General features: G+C 52.2%; 1 pseudogene; it reads left to right on the top strand.

Annotated features, from left to right (window-relative positions):
* Positions 1 to 6,698: 6,698 nt before the first annotated feature.
* Positions 6,699 to 7,074, top strand: LOC142593304 (histone H2A.V pseudogene; annotated as a pseudogene).
* The last annotated feature ends 6,077 nt before the right edge of the window (positions 7,075 to 13,151 follow it).

The raw sequence follows: 13,151 nt of genomic DNA, 5'->3' as shown, positions 1-13,151 counted from the left end.
AAGTGCCGGGAATATAACCAACCGACAGATTGGTGTTTTGTTTGGGAAGGAAATGAAGGTATTCCTGATGAACCCTTGCAAGTGCAGTTAACTTATCCCAATCTCGATAGGTCAAGAACTGCCTCTGGAAAAACAAAGTCAAACTGGAATTGTACTAGAATCTTTAACTGTAATAGCTCAGAACCACAAGTGCAGCGAGTGTATCCGGTTGCTATGGCCCTAAGGTTAGGATGCATATGCAGGAATTATGTAACTCCATTAAATGATACCTGGTCGCATCTGACTAATAATGACCCTTGGAGCGGCCTAGATCGTACCCAGATGACAGTCCCGGCCTTAGGATATACGGTATGGATAAGCAGTGATGGGGAGTGGGTAACTCATCTCCCCCTTTCAGATGAGAATAAATACTGGACCGTAGGACTGCTAACTTTGTCCCTTATGGAGAAAATCTCCATTAAGCTGCGGAATTTGGGGGAGAATCAAAAGATCAGTCGAGGACAATTGGCAACACCCAAGTACTGGAACCAAGGTAGCGTGGATATTTGGACCTGTATTGACTCCTCAGGTTTCAGAATAGATTAGCCATTCAGAATTTAACCTTGCAGATGGAAGCATTAGCGAATGCAACTCGGACTGGTCTGTCAGATTTAAACCTCCAGTTACAAGCCACCTCTAAAATGGCACTGGAGAACCGTTTGCCTCTGGATTTATTATTATTGCACGAACATGGAGTGTGGTGGATACCTGAATCTTTTAAATGGTAGGTGTGGTGTCCACATTCCAAATGTAACTAAAGATTTGGACCATCAACTAGATGATATCAAAGGAGTAGCCAAAGCAAGCAGGGAACTAAGAGCAGGGTTAGAAGGAGGCTGGTTAAACAAAATCCTGAACGGACTGGGATACTCATTAACCGGATGGTTAGAGAGCTCATTTCACACTCTTAACTGTTGTAATAAGAACACTGCTCATTATTTGTATTGCTGTGAATTGTTTAAAGAGAATGCTGTTACAATTAACTAGAGGACAGTCCATTATGTTAGCACGGGTACATAGGGAGACTTAGGAAGCTCTTAGAAAGCCTCGTAGTCTCAAAGTGGGGAACTGATGTCTCAAGCAACATAATGTCGCGGTCAGCTAGTAGCGAATGATATTTACCCAAGGACAAAATGTTAGATAAAGCAGAAAGTTATCACTCACAAAGAAATACCTGGGCAGCAGAGCATGGAATTGGACGCAAACTGAAAGAGTATATGAACTTTAAATGAACTACGCTCATTTGCATGGAAAAAAACACACCTCTGTGCCAAAATATTCTTGCCTCCACGTGAAGACCCTTATGCAACATTGTGTCTTTCAGTCAAGGAGAAGAGACTAAGAACCCACGATGGTACGATAAGCAAATAGAAAGGAGTGATATGTAGCAACATAAGTATACATATGTTAAACTATTACTGTAAGGGTGTGCTAGCTTTGTGGAATTGCCACCTAGCACCCATCTCTGCACAGAAATGAAATAAACTGGATATCTCGACTCGGTGGATTGGATTCTCGACTGCTCGACTCAATTGGTTTATCGCACACCGGGTAACAAACTCCCTTTGTGAGACAACGCTACTGCGTCAGAGCTTCACAAGGGACAAGTTCGGTCCCCTCGGCCAATAGGAAAGTTGGGTGTGAAGGTGTATGCTGCTTCACTCCTCCTCCCATGTCTTTAATACACAAATTTAGCTCCCGTCCCCATGCCCCGGCTCCACCTGAACTTTACCAGAGGTTTATCACAGCAATTCAATACCTTGTTACCCAAGCGCTTGTGTGCAGGAAGTTTTATTCTCCAGACTACTCTGTTGTATGGGGCAAGGTTCTCATCCTCCCTTCCCACTTCTTTACGGGGGACAGAGCCAGAGCGTGAACTAACACAGGTCCTGTTCCGCTTGTCTCCCCCACATTTTTTGACCCCCTAAGTGTTGCTTTGGTCTTCTGTGTGGGACTGGTTTTGTAATGGAGGGGTGTTTTATGCATTACTGAAAGTTGTTGACAGACACCAAAGGGAATACGTCGCCTAGCTTCCACTTGCTAAGGCTCTTCCTGTCTTAAACGGAGAGCAAGAGGCTCCTCTGGAGGATGAGTCAGAACGACAACCCAATTTCGGCTTCCTCGTTACCCCACTACTCTCAGTCGCTGTCTGGAGGATCTCGCCTCTCTCTCCCTTGACTAGCACAAGCACAAGCACCGTTCTGACTTGGGCAGCTGAACCAGTGAGGTGTAAGGGCTCACTGCCCAGTCAGAAATCGTTGCTAACGGGAGAGTCACAACATCATTCTGGAACAACCGGGCAACGCAAGGGACCGGAGGCAAAGCAGCAGGATGAAATATAAAAGTCTAAAATGAGCAGTACACATGGAAAGACAGAGGTGGAGCGTATTCACATGCACACCATCAGGCTCTCAATAGGTAGCACTTAGGCTCCTACCTCATCACAACACTGAATGGCCCTCTGCCCGCCTAAAGTCTACATGTCTTTCTTGACGTATGCTTTCTGAAGCAGGGGCTTGTCTCGTCCAAATTAGCTACTAACAATAATCTGGTGTGTGCATATGGCACCCTATTTCTGGAGCGCAAAATTTGTGTAGTGGACATTCCCAGGATGGTCAAAGGTATTTTGTCTGCCAGTCGTCAGGTTCATGCTCCACCATACTTAGTAAGAGAGAGACCTGTGACGTGGGGATAGCAGTGAGGTTTTCCCGGAATCTCCGTTGTTCCAAGTGTCACCTTACTTGGTTGACGCTGTTCTGAGGATTGCAGCCTAGCATCTTTACTAGTGAAAGGCTTCAGCTCAAGTTAGAAAAGCAAAAGCCCAGCAAGAAGTTAATCTGGCCAGTGTTGTAAAAGATCATAAGAAATGCTTTTATAAGTACATCAGCAATAAAAGGAGAGCCAAGGAGGATCTCCAGCCTTTGCTGGATGTGGGGGGGAACATTGTCACCGAGGACAAGGAAAGGGCTGAGGTACTTAACGCCGCCTTTGCCTCTGTGTTTAACAGCCAGACCAGTCATCCCCAGGGTACTCAGGCCCCTGAGCTAGAAGATAGGGACGGGGACCAGAATGGAGCCCTCATAGTCCAGGAGGAAGCAGTTAACGACCTGCTACGCCACCTGGACGCTCACAAGTCTATGGGGCCAGGTGGGATCCACCCGAGAGTACTGAGGGAGCTGGCAGAGGAGCTCACCAAGCCACTTTCCATCATCTGTCAGCAGTCCTGGTTAACAGGGGAGGTCCCTGAGGACTGGAGGCTTGCCAACGTGACACCCACCTACAAGAAGGGCCGGAAGGAGGACCTGGAGAACTACAGGCCTGTCCGCCTGACCTCGGTGCCGGGAAAGATTATGGAGAGGTTCATCTTGAGTGAACTCAACAGGCAAGTGCCGGTCAACCAGGGGATCAGGCCCAGTCAGCATGGGTTCATGAAAGGCAGGTCCTGCTTGACCAAGCTGATCTCCTTTTATGATCTGGTGAGCCGCCTGGTAGATGATGGAAAGGCTGTGGATGTCATTTACCTGGACTTTAGCAAAGCCTTTGACACAGTCTCCCATAATATTCTCCTTGGGAAGCTGGCAGCTCATGGCTTGGACGGGTGTAGTCTTGGCTGGGTAAAAAAACTGGCTGGGCGGCCGAGCCCAGAGAGTAGTGGTGAATGGAGTTAAGTCCAGTTGGCGGCCGGTCACGAGCGGTGTTCCCCAGGGCTCTGTTTTGGGGCCAGCCTTGTTTAATATCTTTATCGATGATCTGGATGAGGGGATTGAGTGCAGCCTCAGTAAGTTTGCAGGTGGCACCAAGTTGGGTGGGAGTGTCGATCTGCTGGAGGGTAGGATGGCCCTGCAGAGGGACCTGGACAGGCTGGACCGATGGGCCGAGGCCAGCTGTATGAGGTTTAACAAGGCCAAGTGCCGGGTCCTGCACTTGGGTCACAACAACCCCATGCAACGCTACAGGCTCGGGGAAGAGTGGCTGGAAAGCTGCCTGGCTGAAAAGGACCTGGGGGTGTTGGTCGACAGCCGGCTGAACATGAGCCAGCAGTGTGCCCAGGTGCCCAAGAAGGCCAAGAGCATCCTGGCTTGTATCAGGAATAGTGTGGCCAGCAGGAGCAGGGAGGTGATTGTCCCCCTGTACTCGGCGCTGGTGAGGCCGCGCCTGGAACACTGTGTCCAGTTTTGGGCCCCTCAATACAGGAAAGACACTGAGGTGCTGGAGCGCATTCAGAGAAGGGCAACAAAGCTGGTGAAGGGTCTGGAGCACAGGCCTTATGAGGAGCGGCTGAGGGAACTGGGATTGTTTAGCCTAGAGAAGAGGAGGCTGAGGGGAGACCTTATCGCTCTCTACAGCTACCTGAAAGGAGGTTGTAGTGAGGTGGGTGTTGGTCTCTTCTCCCACGTAGTTAGCGATAGGACGAGAGGAAATGGGCTCAAGCTGCGCCAGGGGAGGTTTAGGTTGGATATTAGGAGAAATTTATTCACGGAGAGGGTAGTCAAGCATTGGAACAGGCTGCCCAGAGAGGTGGTGGAGTCACCATCACTGGAAGCGTTCAAAAAACGGGTAGATGTGGCACTTCGGGACATGGTTTAGTCTAGTCTACCCTTGATTGGTTTAGTGTGGACTTGGTAGTGTAAGTTAATGGTTGGACTGGATGATCTTAAAGGTCTTTCCCAACCTAAACGATTCTATGATTCTAAGTGCTTAATTTTCATCAAATTCCTCCCTGGCCCCACTAAAAAGTGTCCGATTGGACTTGTTTCAGAAGGGATGTGTCTGTGTCCAAGTATTTCAAGAGAAATCCAAAACTGTATTACAGTTGGTAACACTGCGTATAAAATATTGCTCTCTTGGCCTTGAACAGACAGACTCCCAAGTAGGAATAAGGCATTTTCTGTAAGGTGTTCCAAGGAGCAAGATGCTGTCACGGCCGTCTTTGTGGACTCCTGGGGACTCTGTTACGTCAGCTTGTCAGTTCTCTTCCTTAATTGTAACGCTTAACGAACCCTCCTGAATCTCTGTTGCAAACACAAGCAATTCAGAACCCGGGCATCACAGGGATGCCAAAGGTCTCTGAGTCGCCCCTGTAAGCATCGGTGCCTATCACCCTCTTGAGCGTTGCCAATGCTCCCCGCACGCTGGCCAATTAATCCTCCTCCCTTGTGGCTTGCTAAGAACTCCCTTCTTCCCAGAAGCTGCAGAGCAGTGCAGGGCATCGTCTGGCTTCACTAGACCTCTTCTGCTCTAGGTTGCACAGGGAAACAGTACACTTGCTTTGCTGGAGGGGAAAAAAGGAGGCCAGTGAGGTTTAAATGGCCAGAGGTGGTGTTGAAAGGTCGGGTGGAGCCAGACAAACCCCACTCTTTCATCTGTTGGCTGGTGTTGCCCTCCTCTGATCTATGCACAGATCTCAAGGTTTGGACACGGGGAAAGCGTGGTTTGGTGGGCACAGTGGCATCTCCGTGGGCACACCGAGACTGCACGACTCTCGGCCGGGTTAAGCAAGCCCTTCCGGACTTCTCTTACATGCCAGGAAGACGGACGCTCCCCCGGCAGTGCAGAAACGAGACGTTACAAGCTTCTGGAAGATTGCATCGGGTTGAAGATTAGGTCACTTGCACCTGCAAATGCAGCGTGGGTGCGGCAGAGCGGGTGGCTCAGCTGAGATGGGGTATTTTTTACAGCTTTGCCACAATAAAACTCTCACACGCATTTAACGCTCCTAACAGGCTTTACTGAACTTGTGACTGGAAAGGGAATTTACAACAAAGCAATTAAATAAACACTAAGTTAAAGCACAGTACTATTGTACGTAATGTTCCAAAGGGCTTGAATCACTATCAGGTTCCGACACATTAAGACTTTAAAACAACATTAATATTCAAAGTGTACCCACGCCTATACTTATCATCGTAACACGTTTCAACACTCCCAACAATGTACATTTGTGCTTACGGTCCCCGCATACGCTCAAGACCCATGAAATGCTGCAGCGCACTTGTACGGTTGAGAAGAGCACTGCATGAGACAGGCACGAACCATGTGCTGGAAGCTGCCTGCGGAATATGGGGTTTACCTCTAAATCAAACTGACTCTCTGGACAACAAATGGAAAGCGCTAGCACGCCTTCTGGAGCACACGTGTCATACCCGAGGGGGGAACGAGTCTCCGTGTCACTCAATTAACACTGTAGTTTCACAGATGCTGTAGGTTAGTGCTGCCTAAAGAAGTACCCCACCTTTCTCTGGCCGTTTGTTCCCATGCACATCTCCGGCTACCCTTGAGCCAGTGCAAAGCACTTGTACATTTGCGCAGTGGACCAGCCAGGGAAACTGATTGAGCTTCACGCCAATTCAGCCAGCACACACAAAAGAGCGCTAGCTCTGATTCTCCTTGATTTCCCTGGTCACGTTCGCTGGGCAGCTGTGCTGGCACCAGAAAGACACCAGCACAGGGGAGGGACGCGCTGCCTGGGAGCAGGAGGACAATTTCTGTAGGCAGCAGTACTGCAAAAAACACCAGTTTAGCTGCTTGCTAACTGGAGTCACCGACCTCGCCACACAGCCAGCAGCCTCGTGCTCGCTCCAGACGCTTATTGTCTGGCGGCTCCTGTGGCGGCTCCCGCGTGGACTCGGGACCGGAGCTCGGGAGGTGGCGGTGGCACCATGGCTGGTGGCAAAGCAGGAAAGCACAGTGGGAAGGCCAAGGCAAAGGCAGTGTCGCGCTCACAGAGAGCTGGGCTGCACTTCCCTGTGGGCAGGATCCACAGACACTTGAACACTCGCACCGCCAGCCTACGGGCAAGTGGGTGCCACCGCTGCCGTCTACAGCGCTGCCATCCTTGAGGACCTCACCGCCCAAGTGCTGGAGCTGGCAGGCAACACGTCAGAGGATCTCAAAGTCAAGCGGATCGCTCCTCGTCACTTGCAGCTGGCAATCCGCAGCAATGAAGAGTTGGATTCCCTGATCAAAGCCACCATCGCCGGTGGAGGTGCCATCCCCCACATCCACAAGTCTCCCATTGGAATGAAGGGACAATAAAAAACGGCATGGAGAGGGGAAAAAAAAGCAGCCCCCTCCCTGCCATCATCATCGTACGCTACCTAGCACAGAAGAAATCTTGGGGATATGTGGAATTTTTTTTTTTTAAGGAATAGTTCAAAGGAAGAGCATAGACAATTGACTGTAGAGAGGAGGAAACATCGGTAGGGGCTTTAGATTCAAAGTTTGGCACAAAGTTGTACCTCGTTGGGCAGCACCCCTTGGTGTGGTGGTCGAGGGGCTCAGCTGCTCCCCTGGGTTTTATACAAATATGGAACTGACCTCCTCCCAGCGCTGCCATGCTACCTGCACTCTGGAAAGGGCAGGGGAGATACCCTATGAATATCTGGGGGCAGCAGGGCAGTGCAGGATGGGGAGAAAGAGCCCAAGCAGCAGGTGAAGCTCCACCATGTTTCAAGGGAGGACAGATGGATGGCGATTGATTGATTGATTGCTGGCTGGGAGGCACGCGCAGGCCGGCTGCGCTAAGGCGTTGGCTTCCCGCCCGCAGCATACTTGACCACGTATGGGCCGAGGAGCTGGGCCCATGTCAATAGAGTCTTGGGTGGGGCCAGACCCTCTCAGCACAACGGGCTCCCTTCTTTGAGCTGCCTGCTGGGCGATGGATGAAGATGGGCTACTGTGGGGACTGGGGTGGTGTAGCAATTTTGCTCTCTTGGTTTGCATCCTGTCACCTTGGGACATGCAGCAGGGGACAGAGAGCCGGTCACTCAGTGAGCAGAGCTTAACAGTGACACCAGTTTAACTGGCAGAAGGGGTTATTCAAAGTCTCTTAACAACCTAATTTGACTTGGGTGCCCCCCTGTTTCTCCTTAAAGCCCTTGCAACTATTATGATCATTTCTTATTCCAGAAACACCTCAAAGCACGAGCTGAGCTGAGGGCCGAGGCGTGCTCGGGCCCGCAGTCGCTTAACGGGCGTCAAGGATGTGCCAGGCTGCAGGAAGCAAAGCAAGGGAGGATGCAGGACAAGAACTGTCTTGGTCACAGTGTCTCCACTGCCGAGCCAGGACTCAGGACCAGTCTGCCTGATCCCGGGCAGGGCCCCCCCCCCCCCCCAGCAAATGCCACGGCCTCTGCGGCTGCTTTGCCTCCAAATGTGCTTTACTTCCAGAGGTGCTTAGCCTCTAAAAGGTGCTTTGCCTCCAAAGGCAGCCTTGCCCTTGCCGCAGGCCGCTGTGGCCTCGGGGTGCCGGTCCCAGTGCCACCTGCTCCTCTGCACCCAGGAGACCTCCAGTGATGGGAAAGGAGCAGGCTTGACATTCCTCCAGGCCACCTCCTGGCCAAATCTGGGCCGACACAAGTCTTCTCCATGGTCCACCACAGCCTGCAGAGGAGACCTGAATTTCAAAGCTACAAAGCATGTGCTTTTTGTTACCATTATTGTTACTAATGTTATTTTCAGGTCTTTCTGCATCACGAAGACGGGAAATCTTGTCCAACGCCATGTTCTGTTCCCCTTGGGGGTCAGCCGTTACGGTGCAGGGAGGCGGACAGCCCTCTCTCCCCAGAGCAAACCTCTCTGCCCTGCCAGCCCTCCTGTGTTACTCTACCAGCTGTATTTTCAGCCGCTCATCGGCCGATCACAGCTTCTCTGGTGCTCAGCAAATCCCATTTAGCGGTCGAGCTGGCCTTCATTTGTCTTGCTTCCTGGTGCCATGCTCTGTTCTGACATTTGGGTGAGGGGAGGAGGTGTTTCCACCTTCTTATTTACATAGATATAAAATGGAAAGTGTTTAACATACTAACTCTGAGGAGGAACAACGTATCGGCATGATAAAGGAGTAGCTATGATCCCGGGTGCAGCTTCCGGTCCCGGTCTTTGTTTCTCAAGCGGCAAGCCTGGGCTCTGGGCAGCCCCACACCAGGATGCTCCTTGTGCTCATACTGGAGGAGGGGCTTGGGCTTTCTGGAAGGCTTTTCCACCTGAACCTCCACGGCTGCGCTCCACGGCCATGACTTCCACCTTCCCCACGGGAGGTGGAGAACACGTTACTGCCAGCCTCTTCCTCGCCTGCAGACTGTCACCATCCTTGCCCTTCACCTTCCTCAGACTAAGCAGCCCCAGCGCTGCAGAGCCGGGGGTGGCTGCGGGGCCACCGGCCCTGCAGCAGAGAAGGTCACCTCTGTGTGTGTGGGGCGGGCGGGAAGGTGCTGGCTCCCAGCTGCCCTCCTGGCGCTTCCCCCTGGGCCGTGGGTGCTGAATCACTCACGGGGCGTGGGGGGGGGGGGGTGTGGGTGTGTACAGTCTTTCCTCGCAACCCGTGTGGATGCAGACACCGCTTCGGCGCCACAGAGTGGGCGCTTTTAACAAATTCCCCGGTCCCGACGCCGGCAGCACCTGAGGGCGGCGGGGCGGGCCAAGATGGCGGCGGGGCGGGCCAAGATGGCGGCGGGGCGGGCCAAGATGGCGGCGGGGGGCGGGCGGTACTTGTGCACGGCGGGCTGGATCCCTTCCTCGTGCGGGGGGTGCGGGCGCAGCTCGGACCTACGGAGGTGAGGGGGGAACCGGCGCCGGTGCCCAGTCGGGGCGGTCCGGTCCGGTCCGGATCGGATCGGATCGGATCGGATCGGCGGGGACGCGGGCTCGTTCGCTTCGCGCCCCAGAGCCGGGCGGCCGCGGCGTGGGCCGTGCCGCCAGCTGCGTGGGGCCCCCGGGGTCTGGTCTTGGTCTTAGTCTTGGTCGGAAGGGACCTCTAAGGAGCGTCTGGTGCCGCCCCTGCCGTGGGCAGGGACACCTGCCGCTGGGTCAGGCTGTGTCCCCTCGCCACCCGGGCTGAGCGGAGGTCTGCGCCGCCCTCCTCCCTGCGAAGGGGCGAGCGGGTGCGAGGGGCTGCTGGGCTGCTGCCAGTGCTCAGGCAAAACCCGTTCCCGGTTTGGCTTGGTTTCTGGTTTTCCCCGGAGGTGGGCTGCGCCTCAGGAGAGGTCCTCTTCAGCACGGAGGCGGAGCCGGGCGAGCTGAGGAAAGTGCAGTCTGGAGAGCAACTGTTTGTGCTGCTTAAGAAACACCCCCCGCTTGCAGTTTCTAGAGAGAAAGGTACGGCGCTGACTCCTTCCCTCGGGTCGTCCCCTCCGCTTTGCTCACAGGGTGGGTGCTCAGAAACGTGAAGCCCCAGTTCAAGTCCTCTTTATAAAGGTAATGTTTGATTTATTTAGTTACTGTCAGCCATAGTTGTAATTGACAGCAATCGGTTCTGAAGTAGCCTTCACCCAGATATGTTTTCAGTTCTTTCTGTTGTGCTGAAGGTAGCTTACCCGCTTGTGTTCTGCTGGCACTGTACATAGATGTGTATGTGTAACGCCAGCCCCACGACCCCCCTCCCCCCACCCACCCCCCCCTCCCCAAAAAAAAACCCAAACCCAAGCCCCACCCCATCCTGGAACCGCAGTCCAGTTCTGGATCCGTTGTGTGCATTTTAACGATGAGTCATTTTCTTCTAGGCAAAGTGGATCCAGACGTCCATCTTGCGTCACTTCACACGTTCAGTGCACAGATTTCTTGTAAATCTCAGCTACTGAGGTCCCGTTCTCTGTCAGTGCTGGAGTAAGAATTTCAAGTCAGATGGGTTGATATCTGTGTGCCGGTGGGATTTTATTTGGGAGACCACAAATAGCCTTCAGGCTTTGAGGCTCAAATTTCACCATGGTTCTAAATGAGAACTAGAAATACCTTCCCCCTTCCGCCCCCCACCTTGACCAGCTTCAAGGTTTTTAAGGGAACTGGCGTGTCTATTCCTCGTGCCTCTCTTGTCGTAGCCAAGTCAAGTGGACTACCCATGGGCGTAAGTTTGGGCGTGCGTTGGAAACTTTGCAGGATTGAAGGCAGGTTGATGACTAGCAAGGAGAGATTTCCCTTCTAAAAGAATAAACTCGTGGCTTTTATTGTGAGCTGAATTAATGTTCGCGTCTGTCTTTCAATCCTGGAAAGCGTCCCACATCTCTTAGTCCTGCTTTCTGGGGAGGATGGCATGGTAGGCGGGTCCTCCGTCCCTGGGAATGGCTCTCGGAGGTGGTCTGGTTGTCTAGAGCTGCTGAATTGTTCTGCAGAATTCAGCCCTCGCAGGATTTAATCTTGGTTCTGCAGAGCTTGTAATCAGAGGGCTGCCTGGGTCTTTGCTGGTGGGGCGTGTGGGTGTTGAGAGCTCAGCTGTGCCTGTGGTGTCTGCTGGCGCTGTGGTTCCTGGATTTGCGCATTGATGCAATCTGAGCACAGTCTCTGTTAACAGCTGTTCTCAGTCCGTACGTAGGAGAACAGAGTGCTGAGACCGAACTACTTGGCCTGAAACTGCTTTTTCTTCCAGGGAGAATGCTGCATGAGATTAAAAGCCTTTGTCACTGAGGAGCCAAAGTACTGGCTGGATGTTACCTCTATTTGGAGAAACCTTCTTGGGTGTGAGGGGAAGAAAAAAGCCGATGTCTCTCAAGAAAACCCATTGCCTCTCAAGAGAAGATGAGAAGGAGAGACAAATATTGCAACTAAAAGGCGGAAAACAGAACAAGTGCGAGAGACTGCGCCTGAGGAATGCCAAGCGGCAGCTGGAGAGAGGTGTGCGGTACCAGAGGGAAAGAGTGATCCGGACTGCCGGACTGAAAGCAAGACTTCCTTGGGAGAGCCTTCCAAAAGCAGTGGAGAGAAGCCTGTTGCGAATGAGCAGCTTAGCTTGAGTTTGAGAGTTTGTTGTCGTTGTGGTGGAGCGATTGCCAAACTACTTCCTTCACAGGTATGCTAAAGTATGTCTGTTTGAAAAGAATTTAGCAAAGGTGAAGGGCGATGGGTAGTTTATTTGTCGCTTCAGTTGTGTGTTGCATGTTTTAGAATAACAAACCGATGTAAGCTTTTTGTGTCTTTTCTCAAAAAAAAGGCCTGAAGCTGCATTCCCCTCAAACAAGTTTGAAGGGCTGCTGTTAATTTCTGGGCGCTGTTACCCTGAATAGTTTTCAAATCAGTGCCCTTCACTGAGGATAGGCAAAGGTAAGAGGTTGAGGTAGCTGGGCACGTGGAGTCAGAGGAGTGATCTGACAGTAGTTTACAGCTACTTAAAGGGCCATTGCAAGGACAGTGGAGCCAGCCTCCTCTCAGTTGCGGCAGACAGCGTAGAAGAAGGGGCAAAAGCCAGAACTTGCAGCTTGGGTGGGCTCTGGTTGGGCACTGGGGAGAACTTGTTCCCCAGGAGGGTGGTGCAGGCCTGGGATGTGTCCTGGGGGGTGGCTCTTGGTGCTTGGGAGAGAGTGGTGGCGTAGAGACCTCCAGGGGCCCTTTCCGTCCAGCACTCTTCTCCTCTATAGTGTCTTTCTACTGTGAGGAAAATAAAAAAAAAAAAACCCAAAACACCAAACCCCGTGTAGCTGCAGTTTGTGTAGATTTCTCTTACTTGAAGATAACAGTAGTTTAACTAGATTTTTGCTTCCCTGCTAAAGCTAGTACCTTGGGAAGGTGGGGCACGTGAGCCTGCCGCCATGAATGTTAGCTTAAATTTGTGCTGTGTCTTTGAACTCTCATACTCTGAAGGTAGACAGAGCTTTCTAGATGCCATAAAAGCATTAAAACTGTGAGTTGTAGTTGTGCGCTCGCAGGTTTTCTCTTAGGTAATCTAGCTTACAGCCATCGGAAATATTTTGTGCGTGTGGTATACAATTCTGAAACGATGACAACTTTTGTTGTACCTTGGGCGGGGCTTGAACTTTCGCCTCCCGCGCGCCGGTTGAGCGATAGTCATTTTGTCCCGCGGTGTGTCTGCTGTGCCGCTCGCTCGCTCGCTCGCTGTGCCCTGCTGTACGTCTTCTGGTCTTTGTATGAGTTGTTGTCCTAGGGATAGAGAGAGACTCTTTCTTTTCCCAGGACTGTGCCGTGAAGGCTGTGATCTGTAGTTTTGTTAATTCTGTTCTTTGTGTTGCCCGTGACTGTTCTTCCCCCTTGCAGGAGATCGGAAGAGCCGTCGGCATAGCGCTCATGGAGCAGTGTGGGTGGCGGGCTGGTCTGCGGGACCCCGATCTAGAGGTAGCGGTGCTTGTCTGCCAGATGGCCTGTCGCTGCTTCCGGAATTGCCCCCGATCTCT

This window comes from Pelecanus crispus, chromosome 3 (assembly GCF_030463565.1).
Source record: "Pelecanus crispus isolate bPelCri1 chromosome 3, bPelCri1.pri, whole genome shotgun sequence".
Taxonomy (NCBI): domain Eukaryota; kingdom Metazoa; phylum Chordata; class Aves; order Pelecaniformes; family Pelecanidae; genus Pelecanus; species Pelecanus crispus.
This window is presented reverse-complemented; position numbering and strand designations above follow the sequence as displayed.